The following is a 12634-nucleotide window of genomic DNA, read 5'->3' on the forward strand; positions in this document are numbered from 1 at the left end:
TCTGAGAAATCCATCCACTTACAATAGGAATAACTCTTTTGGTAGGTCAGTGATGTTATCCCCATGTCACAGGCAAGAAACTGAGTCTCCCTCTGTGTGTGTGTGCATGTGCATGTGTTTGCATGTGTCATGCTCTAAGCCCACCTAGTGAGTTTGTGGCAGAGCTAAGATGTGAACCAGAAATTTCCTCAGTCGCAGTTCTGTCTCCCTGCTACACAGCATCAGCTCCTGTGAGAACTGTTGTTTCACCAGTTGTGAGCCCATATGTTGGAGCTGGGGGGGGGGGCATGTCCTGAATCTAAAGAAGCAGCTGATCCAGAACAAAGAAGATCCCTCAGAAGCTCTTTATATCATACCAAAATAACAGTGTTTGATTGAACAGATCCTATAAAGACAACAGGTTTCTTCCTTATTTGGTTTATTATTAGCTTAGTGATAAAGTACTGTGTTGGCCAGTTCACTGAGTAGAGGGTTTGTTTGGTCTCTTTGTGTGGTATTTATAGCCTGGTCTGGTTAATGTCAATCTTCACTTTATTGGTAGTCTCTTAAATCCTGAAATTTTAGCCAGACTTTTGCTAATAAACCAAATCTTCGCAGAGAAAAGCTATATATGTTTCCAACATAGCCAGTGAAAATCTATCAAGAAAGAACCTTTAACATCTGTCTTTTCAACCTGAGCATGATTATATTTCATCACAATTCTTTCCCTGTTCAGTAGGGAGGGGAATTCAGTTCTCATTTTTCATTCCACTGAGGTCTTTGCCATTTTCATTTATATGCATCAGACCCTTTTGCTGCACACATCAGATTTGTTTGTTATTATTTTTGATTGTCAGGAGTAGAAAAGATGAAGAATCTATACACCAACAACCCATGGAACAAATAACAGGATATTTTCATTCATATACTTTACTATTAGTTATTCCGTGCAATAGTTGTGGTTCAAAGATAAGATAGTGTAATACTTTGAACCTTAACACAGAACCAAATTCCATGAAGTGTTACTTACAAATGACTTTTCTTACCATATTAGTATTGCACTGTTGAATGACAAATGCTCCAGGTTAAATTCAAGACAGAGATGTCAGCAGATCTTAGCTCTCGAGTCAGCTTTGAATGTTAAGGCCAGAACATGAAATATATTATCTGATAATGCAGACATTACCTTAAGCATGTGCAAAGTACCTTTTAGTTGCCACTGAAAAATTGTAGCCAACCATCATATAGCAGAGATTAGACAACAAGACTTTCTATCAGGAGACATTTCCAGAAATGTTTCCTTACATGAACTTCTTTCTTAAAGTATCAGGTTTACATATACCTGTGTCCAAAACATAGGCCTGGTAGATTTAACACACCAGATACCGATCCTGCATAATAATAATAATAATAATAATTATTATTATTATTATTATTATTATTATTATTTCTATACCGCTTTTCCGCAGTGATCAAAGTGGTGTACATAGTAAAATTATTAAAACAACATAAAATTAAAACCACATTACATTAATTACAATATACAATTAAAATCCAATTCATTTGATCACCAAGAGACCCAAAGTTATCTGCTCTTCAGATGACCTCCTACTCTTACCACCTTTCTCTCACTATCTCTATCCTTAAATTATTTAGCCCTTATTACTCATTACATCTATGACTACTTGCTTGAACTCATTCATTCATGATAACACATTTCTCTTCCTTTGGTTCTTTTGCCATAGGTCCAGATCCAGCAAGGACACTGGCAGGGTGTAAATCCACTGTACTTAATCCATCATTGGAGAGACCATCGGAGGCTCCCTTGTTTTCTCCCAAGTACACCAGAGCAGCCACTGAAAAGGGGGCTACACCTGGATATCTTCTAGATGCTCTTGAACATCTGGCACAGATGGAGTAGCTCTGACCAATACCATAAGGCTCACTGGGCACTCAGGGGCAGCCAGGAAAAGGGAGTGCGCCTAGTAGTCACCTAGTTTCTTTTGCACTCAGTGAGAATGAGGTTGCATGGGGAGAGAGGCATAGGTTACCTCCTTGCACAATGTTATTCAAAGTATATATGCCGGTGTAATTGAGGATTAAGCTGTCACATGTCATGAGGTTTTGGGCACAACTTCATAGTCATTGTGTTCTATTGAAAAAATGCCAGGTATATCTAAAGGGAGAAATAGATGGGATAGAAGGAGTGGCTTGAAACCACCCCTTCCAAAAAATGGATTGAGCCCACAGCAACCACATGCTGCAGCCCCAATCCTCCTTGAACCCAGCCGAAAATGGAGTGAAAAAGATTATCTCCTTTTTCAGCTGTGGCCCATGGTGGCTTCATGATGCTCTGGTGGCATGCGTTGTATAAACACCATGCTGCCAGAGTGAAGCCACCTACGTCTGGCAGCTGCCTGACTTCAGGGCAGCTTCTTGACTTGTGACATCTAAATACTGGGCTCTGAAGCCACCCGGATGACAGCTTAAAAGGGCTGTCTGTTCAGGGCCTAACTGGAACCAATGCATATTCTTTTTTTATTTGCACTCATCTTCATCATCCTTGCCTCCTGGATCTTCCCTGAAATATGTTTAGATTATAAACTCCTTGGGGCAAAGGGCTATCAAATTTCTCTGTAAATAGTTTCAGCTGGGGTTTTGATGTAAGTAAAGTGGTGAACCCACTTTGGGTTTTAGTCCAAACTTTAAATGTGCTACACAGAGTGTTGAACCTATTTTGAGAGATAACTCAGACATCACTTGGCTAGGTCATTTGAAGTTCAGACTAAACCCAAGCAAAGCAACTAGAAAATGCTTGTTCTAGTGGCTTAGGTTTGCACTATGACCCATTAATGTAAAGGGATGACATTTTTGCTTCCATCTCTTAAACATCTGCATAATAGATATATTGCATCTCAGGAGGTAGGAAATTGTTTTCTTCCAGATGTTTTTGAACTGCAGTTCCCATAATCCCTCATCATTGGCTTTGCTGTCTAAGGGTGACAAGAAGTGTTGCCCAAAATGAACTGCCTTGCCACAGTTCCTACTTCACTCCTAGACAGTAAAATCAACCTGTCTGTCTGGCATGAGAAGCATATTTAAAAATATTCAAAAACTGGTTTTAAAAAAGTGTTTCTCAAGTGTCCAAAACTCAGGCAAGTTTGTGCAGTTCAGGATTTAGTCTACACAAAATTTTCACATGGATATTCTGCACAGAAAATAAATTTTTCTGCTGTTAGTTTCTGCTGATATGTTCTAACATTGGCACTTTACAGACCGCCCAAAAGGGTGGTCTGCTGGCGCCGGTGTTTGCTGCATCAGGGAACTGCAGTGGAAAAACCCCGTGATTCCCTGGTGCAGCAAAAAGAACCCGCAAAAAGCGGGTTCTTTTTGCGGTGCAGAAATGACACCGCAAGGTGCCAATGGCGCACTTGTGGCATCATTTCTGTGCCGCGATATGCGGACACTAAGTGTCCACTACGTCAAAATGGCAGCACCCCTGTAGAATGGGCACCACCATTTTGTACTTGCTCGGCGCGTACTAGGGTTAGGTGGGTCCGGAAAGGACACCCCTTTCTAACCCTAGTACGCGCTGAGCACGTACTTTTGGGCGGTCTGGAATCCGCCATTATTTTTGTGCAGAGAATCCTATTTTCTGTGGAGAAATGGTACACACAACCACATGTGGAATTTGGGCAAAGCAAATGCTGAACTTTGCAGTTTTCAAACACTTTCTCATAGCAAGAAAAAATGCTGAAAGTATTTGTTGCTTCCTCTGAGAAGAAAATTAGCAAAGAATTTCTTCCTTCCTTCCTTCCTTCCTTCCTTCCTTCCTTCCTTCCTTCTTCCAAACAAGATCCACGCTATGAACTGAAGTGGTATTTGCAGTCAGTTTTGCTTACTGACTTACCAGTTGCATTTCTATCCCCAGTTCTCTTCTAATGATCCAGCCCAAAGTCGTCCAGTGAGTCTCAGTGAGGACTAGAACCTGGATCTGTCACATTCCAGTCTAACACTCTAAACCAGTGCATCATACTGATTCATGACAAAAGAGTGCTGAAAAATCATGGTGGACCCAGGTCATGTTGATGTCTTTAAGTTCTAATAAGCATTTGATTTGTAGCTAGAAGTCAGGGAATCTGGTGGAAGGGAGCAAGTAGAGAAAGCAACCAAAAACGAGGATCCCGAAGCAGTTTGGAAATTTTACTTTTTTGAACTACAGCTTCCAGCATTGCACAGCTATCATAGCCAATGTTCATGATCATAGCCAATGTTCATGTTCGTTTTGTAGACCAAGGACATGTCTAAATTATTTAAAAAACCCCAAATTCCCCCTGGGCTTGGTTCATCTGTTTACATTACATAGCCCCCAAATCCCAAATCAGGTCCAAGCTCTTTACACAATGCCCAGACTCAATTCGGGGTTTCCATTCTTTGTCCCACATTAACAAGACTTACCTTTTACTCTGGGTTTTCCATAAAGCCCAAAGCAAAATGCAACACTGCCCACTGGCTCACAATGAGGGCAGCCACCCATTGTTTGCCAAAAACCTACATCAGGTAAGGAGAGATTTGTTGTTGCTTTTTTACTTTTATTGTTTTAAAAAACATATATATACAAACATATTACATAGACATAAAGATGAATATCCAATTATACATCCTTGCTTGCATTTCTGCATACTATCATAGATACAAATCATTCATTACTTCCTAGGGCAATCCATATATGAGTATTTCTTTTCTATATCTTATTTATTTAGTATATCCTATTACTTTCATTTAGTTTTCTCTCTATTTCTTAAAGTTACAGTCTAATTCATAATGTAATTCATAATGTAAGCCTTACTACCTTATCTTCATTTTCTGGAAGTTGAAAACATCTATTTCCTTTATATTGACCAAAGCAAAAAAAGAAAGATATTTTTCTTTTAAAAATATCTTGTTCTAATACAACTTTATTCTCTGTCCTGTCTTTTTCTTCACATACTGTTCATTGTTATAATGGAGCACTTATATGATCCCCCCCCCCACCTTATTACATTATCCTTCTGGTATTTCAGCAAGTAAGGGGGCAATTTGGAACAGGAGATCTCAGGGCCCAGATCTCTGGGACAGCTTGGAGTATTCTGGCAAATGTAGATGAGTCCAAAAGATAATTATCCCAAGCTCTGCCTGAGATAACAATAGCCTGAATCATGTTAAGACTGCCAACTATAATAGACTTATTGAATCATTAGGATTTGCATACGTTTAGCTCACCATTTAAGAACTACCATTCAAACTGTCACTACTGTCAACGTGAAAGTAGACAAGAGTCCAGGCACAGTTCCATCATGCTTTAGCTCCAGTACTGAACGAAAGACACTCTCTCTATCCCAACTGCCACTGCTGTGATTTCTGAGGAAGACAACAACTAGGCACAGTGCCATTGAGCCCTGCATCCATTCCAACCACTGTTGCTGTGGCCTCAGAGAGAAGAGTAGGCCAGATCTGCTGGACTTAACCCTGTCCCCCAGTGCCATTCTCTTTTTCTCACAAAGAACCATACAATCATAGAGTTGGAAGAGACCACAAGGGTCATCCAGTCCAACACCCTGTCATGCAGGAATACACAATGAAGATTCAATCAAAGCACAGATGACCATCCAGTTTCTGTTTTAAAACTTCCAAGAAGGAGAGTCCATCAGACTCTGAGGCAGCAGATTCCATTGTCCAACATCTCTTACTTTCAGGAAGCTCTATCTAATGTTGAGGTGGAATCTCTTTTCCTGTAGTTTGAATCCACTGCACCATGTCTTAGGACTTTATCAGACTGGCAGAAAAGATGGGAGCATAGCGGTATGCTCCCATCAATATAGTGCAATGATGCAAAGATTATCACACAACGTCACAATTATTATGTGATTATCTCATGAATAAAGAGGCATTCTAGCACCACTTTTTATTCACTGGATTTTCCCATGAATAAAAAGTGGCACTAGAATGTCTCTTTATTCACAGAATGATTGTGTGATAATTGCAACATCATGTGATAATCTTAGCATTACTGCACAATATTGACAGGAGCACACCGTTACGCTCCCATCTTTTTGCCAGTCTAACAAAGTCCCTAGTCTCTGGAACAGAAGAAACAAAGCTTGCTCCATCCTCTATATGACATCCCTTCAAATATTTAAACAGCCCTATCATGTCATGTCTTAACTTTCTCTTCCCCCAAGCTAAATATACCAAGCTCCTTAAGCTGCTCCTCATAGGCATGGTTTCTAGACCTTTTGGCATTTTGGTCACTCTCCTCTGGACACATTCCATCTTGTCAATATCTGTCTTGAATTGTGGTGCCAAAAATGGACACAGCATCCCAGGTGAAGTCTGACCAAAGAGAATAGAGTGGTACTATTACTTCCCTTGATAGACACTAGTGATAGACACTAATATAGTGATAGACACTATACTCCTATTGATGCAGCCTAGAATCATTTTGCTTCTTCTTTAGGTGGTAAACCTGAGTTCAGGGAACTGTCAAATTACATTGTATAAGCCACTCTGACAGCCTTTTAGTCTGAAGGACAGGGTATAAATACTGTTAAATAAACAAATACATACATACATACATACATACCATAGAAGAAATCCAGTATCCATAACAGTATACCACTATAGCTTTATAACCATGGTAGGTGCAACTGCAGTGGAAGATTTTATCTCACAGTCAGCTTGTATTATTTTAATGCAGTGATACCCAAACTCTGGTCTTCCAAATGTTTTGGACTTTGGTTCCCAGAATCCTAGACCATTGGCCAAGCTGGCTGAGGTTTCTAGGAGCTGAAGTCCAAAACACCTGGAGGATAACAGTCTGGGAATCACTGTTTTAATGCATGCACAAAAAGGCAAGATTCACCTGGAAGATCAGTGCCTTTGTCAGCTCTTCCAATTGAGCCTTCATTAGAGTTTCATTCCCCCCATAGTATATTACTTTTCCATTATGGTTTCTTTATCAGAGAGGTATGGGATGAAACAATGATAATACTACAACCACCTCATGCTCACAATGTGAGAAATTGCCCTAACAGGTAGTGAACCAGCAATTTAGGGACCTGAACTATCAGTTTAGATTCACAGATTCATAACCACCTGAGATTTTGACACCCCACTCATCATCAATACCTGGGCTTGTGGGGTGGTGGGAATAATGCTTTATAAGAGCAGTTGCAAGGATTAGAAGTAGATAATGCATGCATGAAGTGCTTTCAGCACTTGAAAGCACTATACAAATATTAAGTATTCTTATTAGTAGCAGTATTATAACAGTGTTTTACTGTTACAGTGTGGTTTTAGAAGTGGTATGCATGGAGATAAGCACTTCTTGTGAAAGATTATGCTTTGGATCCTAGGCCTCCATGAACTGAAGGGCTTTTACAATGCACAGACCAGACCAAGTAAAGGATCTCACTAGCATAAGAAGGAAAGCAAGTATTATAGATATAACTTTATTGATATATTTCTACTCTACTCTCCCACTAGTGAACCAAGCTAAGGATCCTAGCCTATGACCCTATTGTCATAAGGCCTATGGGTTGTGGTTTATTTCTGGATTAGATAAAGACTTCTCCTGGACCTAGAACAATCCAAGGTGGCCAAAAAGATGGTAAAATTGCCGCCTGTGCTTCCCAGGATGTGGAGAGACAATTTTTTATTCTTGTTTTTAAAAAGAAGACTTTTTAAAAATAATGGGAGCTGGATGGATCCCTAAAAGCCTCCAGATGCTCTGTGGGGGGGGGGGGTGCACATTTAGCTTGAGGGTTTCACTGTCCTTGCCCCTGTCATTGGCAATAGTCTGCAACATCTAAAAAGTTACCAGGTCAGAATGCATGTGAAAGCACTTGCTAAACATCACTGGTCATGGTTCGTCATTACTTCAAGGTGGGTCCCTTTCTAGATGTTGCTCCTGCAAATGTTTATGTCTAGCATAGGAGACAGAACAGCTATTGGGTGTCTCCTTTGTGTATGCAATTGTTGAACGCCTTTCATAAACAAATGAGTTGTTTCTGCTTGAAAAGAGCCACTAATCTGCTATTTTGCCATGGATTTATGTTTATGTGAGATAATCAAAATTAGCTCAGTTTGACATGACTTTAACTGTCATGGCTCCATCCTCTGGAGTTGTGAAATATGAAGTTTGTTGTGGCACCAGAGCTCTCTGACAAAGAAGGCTAAATATCTCACAAACTAGAAATCCCAGAATTCCATACCAATGTGACATGACAGTTAAAACAGTGTGAAACTACATTAATTCTGCAGTGTGGCAGTATCTTCAGTCTTCTCTTCTGAAGAAATATGGAAACATCACAGATTCTCTTTCTCCTTGTTCAGACTTTTGAAAACCCCATGGGGTTCTATCTTGAATATGAAAATATAAAAAAAACCTAACAAACAGAAGTCCCCCTCCTCCCCCACTGATGTGCACCAATCTAGTTCAATGACCAAAACTGTTCCCAGCAGGGAGATATCTATCTTTTGACCCTTGGTTTCCCTGCACACACGCGCACACACACACACACACACACACACACACACACACTTTCTGACTTTTTAAATCTCACATTCTTTCCATTCAGAATTTTCAAATGTGGGTAAATTATTTTCAAATTGGTAAAGCGAATTTTAACCTATTACTAAAAATAACATTTGTGATCCAAACTTGAGCCCAGGATAAGCATCCAGGTGTGCAGTTGGAACCTAAAATCCCAAAGAATCCGAATATATTGAGGACTGGAATGTAATTGCATCCCAGTAACAGCTATTCCAATCCTGCCCTCAAAAAGGCACTTTAAAAAGCACCTTGTCACTCCACCTAGTAGCAAAAGATGTCCAAGCAGAGCATTCAGGGTAGTTACCCAAGAAGAGCATTTAGGAAAGCTGGTATACTTTGGTTTACATACTCTCATGTGGACCAGAACTCAGAAAAGTTACTGTTTTGGACTAGAACTCACCACACCACCACCACCCCCAAAAAAAAACCAACATCAAGAAAGGCCACTGGTAATATCTGGGTGTTTTGTTTTAGGTATGATCTGGATTAAAAACTAGAGAAATTATAGGCTCACCCCACCATGATCTCTACCAGAGGGCTACTTCCTACCCCACTGAGTTCCCATTAATATGCTATCATGAATTTTGGACCTGTTTTTCTGTAGATCATATTTACCACCCAGCCACATGAACAAAATCCTTTCCTGTTTTTCACTCTATTCATTCCTGTGCTTTGCTCTTTCTTTTATTTTATTTTCTTCTTAGGTTCCTCTGTTACTACCTATGACAGCAGCACTCTGGTGGTGCCAAGGGGGGAGGGGCAAAGAGAGCATTATGAACCTATGTGCTCTCCCCTATTTTCTGTAGGTTGCAAAAATTGTGGTCTTTCTTATCTCTCTGAGTAATGAGTTCCAAAGCCTTTCCCCTGTTGGCGAGAAAGTCCTGTGTCTCATTCTCACAAGCTTCACCCTTGAGCTTGACAGCTTCATAGTTTCCAAGGAACAGACCTGTAGATGGAGGCCATCACAACAAACAGAGGGGCCCCTTTGAGCTACCTCACACCAATTCCATGGAGAGTCTTAAAGATTAACACTGTGTCCTTGAATGTGACCTGCTATCAATGGAGTGCGCATGGGGCCCAGGCGGTGTTCTCTCAGGAGCTGGTGTTGTGGAGGTGGAAGCCTGCTGAATTTTACACTAATTGAAGCTTTTACTGGCCAGTCCTCATATTTTGGCATACAGAGCTATGCTAGTCCAGCCAAAGGTCATAAAGGTCTTTGGAGTCTTATCTTTTGACCCTGGGGCATTCCAAATGCCTTATGACTCCAATTGACTTTATAGTTAGAGTATGCAAGCACTTGGTGTACACAATGAACACTAAAATTGGGCTTTTCTTTTGTTCTGGTAAGATTTAGAAGAGGCTAAACTTTTGTGGCCCTAGTTTAATAGTCACCCTTTAACAAACTTTAGCTTTAATTGGCCAAAACTGATCTTAGCTTGGTGAGTGCTAATTGAAGCCCTATGACTGTCTTTGTGTTTACTGTATCATGCTCTATGGTTCGCAAACATTTTTAAAGCCCTAATAATCTAACATCTTGGTGCAGAAGCATGGTCAGTCCCTACCCCCAAGGCAAAGGAAAGCACCATCAAAGGGAAGAAAATTCTCAGTGGTTTTGTCAGTATTCTCTATATCACCATCAGAGGATATTTACTGATGTGGAAGGTTTCTAGACCACATGCAAAACTATTTAGACAGCGTACAAAGATCACACAACGGCAAATGGGGTTGCCGTTTCAGAGTGGTTTTGCATCCAGGGTTCTCACCGGATGCCCAAATGACTCCTTGGCCAGAAATGCTAACTACCACCTTAAACTCATATACTAACTCTACTTATTTCTGAACAAAGATCATTGGTAACCTCAGGACTGGATTACAGTAAGGAACTTTATGTGTGGCTCCCATTAAGGTTGGTTTGGATTCTGCCTCTAAGCAGCCACCAAGTTACTGACTGGAGTATATTATTGCGTACCTATGCTAAAGGATCTACACTAGCTACCAGTTTGTTACAGTTAGATTTGGCATCCGTGTTTACCTAGATTAAAGCATCTGACTTTGGCAACATTACAACATCTGTCCTTGCCTATATAGCCTAGTTTTTTTTTATTCTTATCTAATCTTATACAGAATGATCCTTCATGTTGGGGTTGGCAAAGTGCAGTCCCTTGGGGCTGTTTTGGGAGCCCCCAAAATATTTTATTTGCAAATGTATTTGCTCTAGAATGAACCCAAATGTACTTTTGCAGTGTGGAAGACTTTTCCACTACATTTGGAGGATCCCTGGGCTCTTAGGACTCAAAAACTTTTTACAATTCTTTTTTTAAAAAAAAGTTTGTTCCAAAATGTCTATTAAGTGGTCTGGATGCATTTCCACCACATTTTGTGGGACCCCTTGGCAAATGTAGTCCCAGGAAAAGCATTTTTTGAAACCCATAATATGGTGAAAATGTTTTCATATTCCCAGAGGCATTTGGGGGCAAAAATGTTGTTGTTTTTTATGGGATCAAGCCTCCTAAGGGGCTAATATGGCCTTCTAGCCTTCCACATCTGTCCACCACTACTCTGTTTGAAAGACCTGAAGATAACAGCTATATATTTAAATATATCCCCTGTCAGTTTGGAAGCCTATTCCACTCATGGAAAAAATGCTTCTCAACCTGTTAGAAAATTTTGGGTAGAAAAAGTGGTTGGAGGTTACTGGAACTTTTAAATCAATGAAGCCATCCATAACTGAGCAGTGGTAGGACAATGTTTTGGGGTACAAAGCATAGGTGGCTTTAGCCTGCTATTGGAATCATAGAATCCTAGGTTGGAAGGAAACACAAGGACCAGCTAGTCCAACCCCAGCTGTGCAGGAAACACCCAAACTCTGTTTAAAGACCCCAAAGAAGGAGAATCCACCATCCTCTGAGGTAGTGTATTCCACGGTGGAATAGCTCTTTTTGTCAGCAAGTTCTTCTTAATGTTCAGGCAGCATCTCCTTTCTTGCCTTTTCTCTATCGCACCATTTTCCCTTTTGCATTGGCCCTACTGTATCATTGTTCTTCCTCATGCTCACAACATAGCTAAAAAAAGATCCTTATATTATTTTTAATCTCTCAAGCAAGCCTGAACGCATTCCAAGCTTTAGCTTTTCTGATTTTCTCCCTTCACTTACTGGCTATACATTTGCATTCTTCTGTGTTGATTTCTCCCTTCTTTCATTTCTTGTACCTTTCCCTTTTGACTCTCAAATCATCCAAAAGTTCTTTACATATCCACCCTAGTTTCATAATAATAATAATAATAATAATAATAATAATAATAATAATAATAGATTTTATTTATATCCCACTTTTCCAAAAGGATCAAGGTGGGTTATAAGAAAATTTATAAACAAATACAGGCATATACACAACTAAAGTGGTACTGTTATCTTCTGGCCTGAGAGGGAGTGATCAGACAGACCCAGCTCCACCAGGGATAGCCTGAAGGAAGAGCCTCCTCCCTCCTTAACTGTCATCTTCCGGCCCCCTAGTCCCCTCCAACTATGTTCTGACTGTGTGGGGGAGAGGCTTGCCTACCCTAATGAAACTGTGAGCGATGTTGGCGGTGGTATAATAGCCACCAGTAGGGCCTCCCATGCAAGACAGGTCACAACCGAAGGGTCTGACCAAGAGCGCCAAAGGGCAGGATGGGCTCTCTAGCCTTATGGCAACCATCCTAGGAGAAGGAAAACTCGAATTCCAAACCCGGGCAGATGGTGCTTGTCTAACCCTGTAAGGTCAACCATCTAAGAGAAGGAAACTCTAATCAAACCTACAACCCGAGGACCTCACTGCCACCGTCCATGCTTGTCAAGGCCTCAGCAGATGAACCTCTGGTTTAAAGGGTGAGGCCAGTTCTGTGCATGCTGCGCTCCACCAGAAAAATCCATTGCACAGGCTCGAAGGATACATCCAATGCCATTAACGCGCTTGTAAAAAGCACAGATGAATCCTTCCTGAATCTTCGTTCGCGAAGTAAAGCCAAGAAAAAGAAGAAGAAGAAGAAGAAGAAGAAGAAGAAGAAGAAGAAGAAGAAGAA

The sequence above is a fragment of the Sceloporus undulatus genome, chromosome 2 (genome assembly GCF_019175285.1).
Source record: "Sceloporus undulatus isolate JIND9_A2432 ecotype Alabama chromosome 2, SceUnd_v1.1, whole genome shotgun sequence".
NCBI classification, from domain to species: Eukaryota; Metazoa; Chordata; class Lepidosauria; order Squamata; family Phrynosomatidae; genus Sceloporus; species Sceloporus undulatus.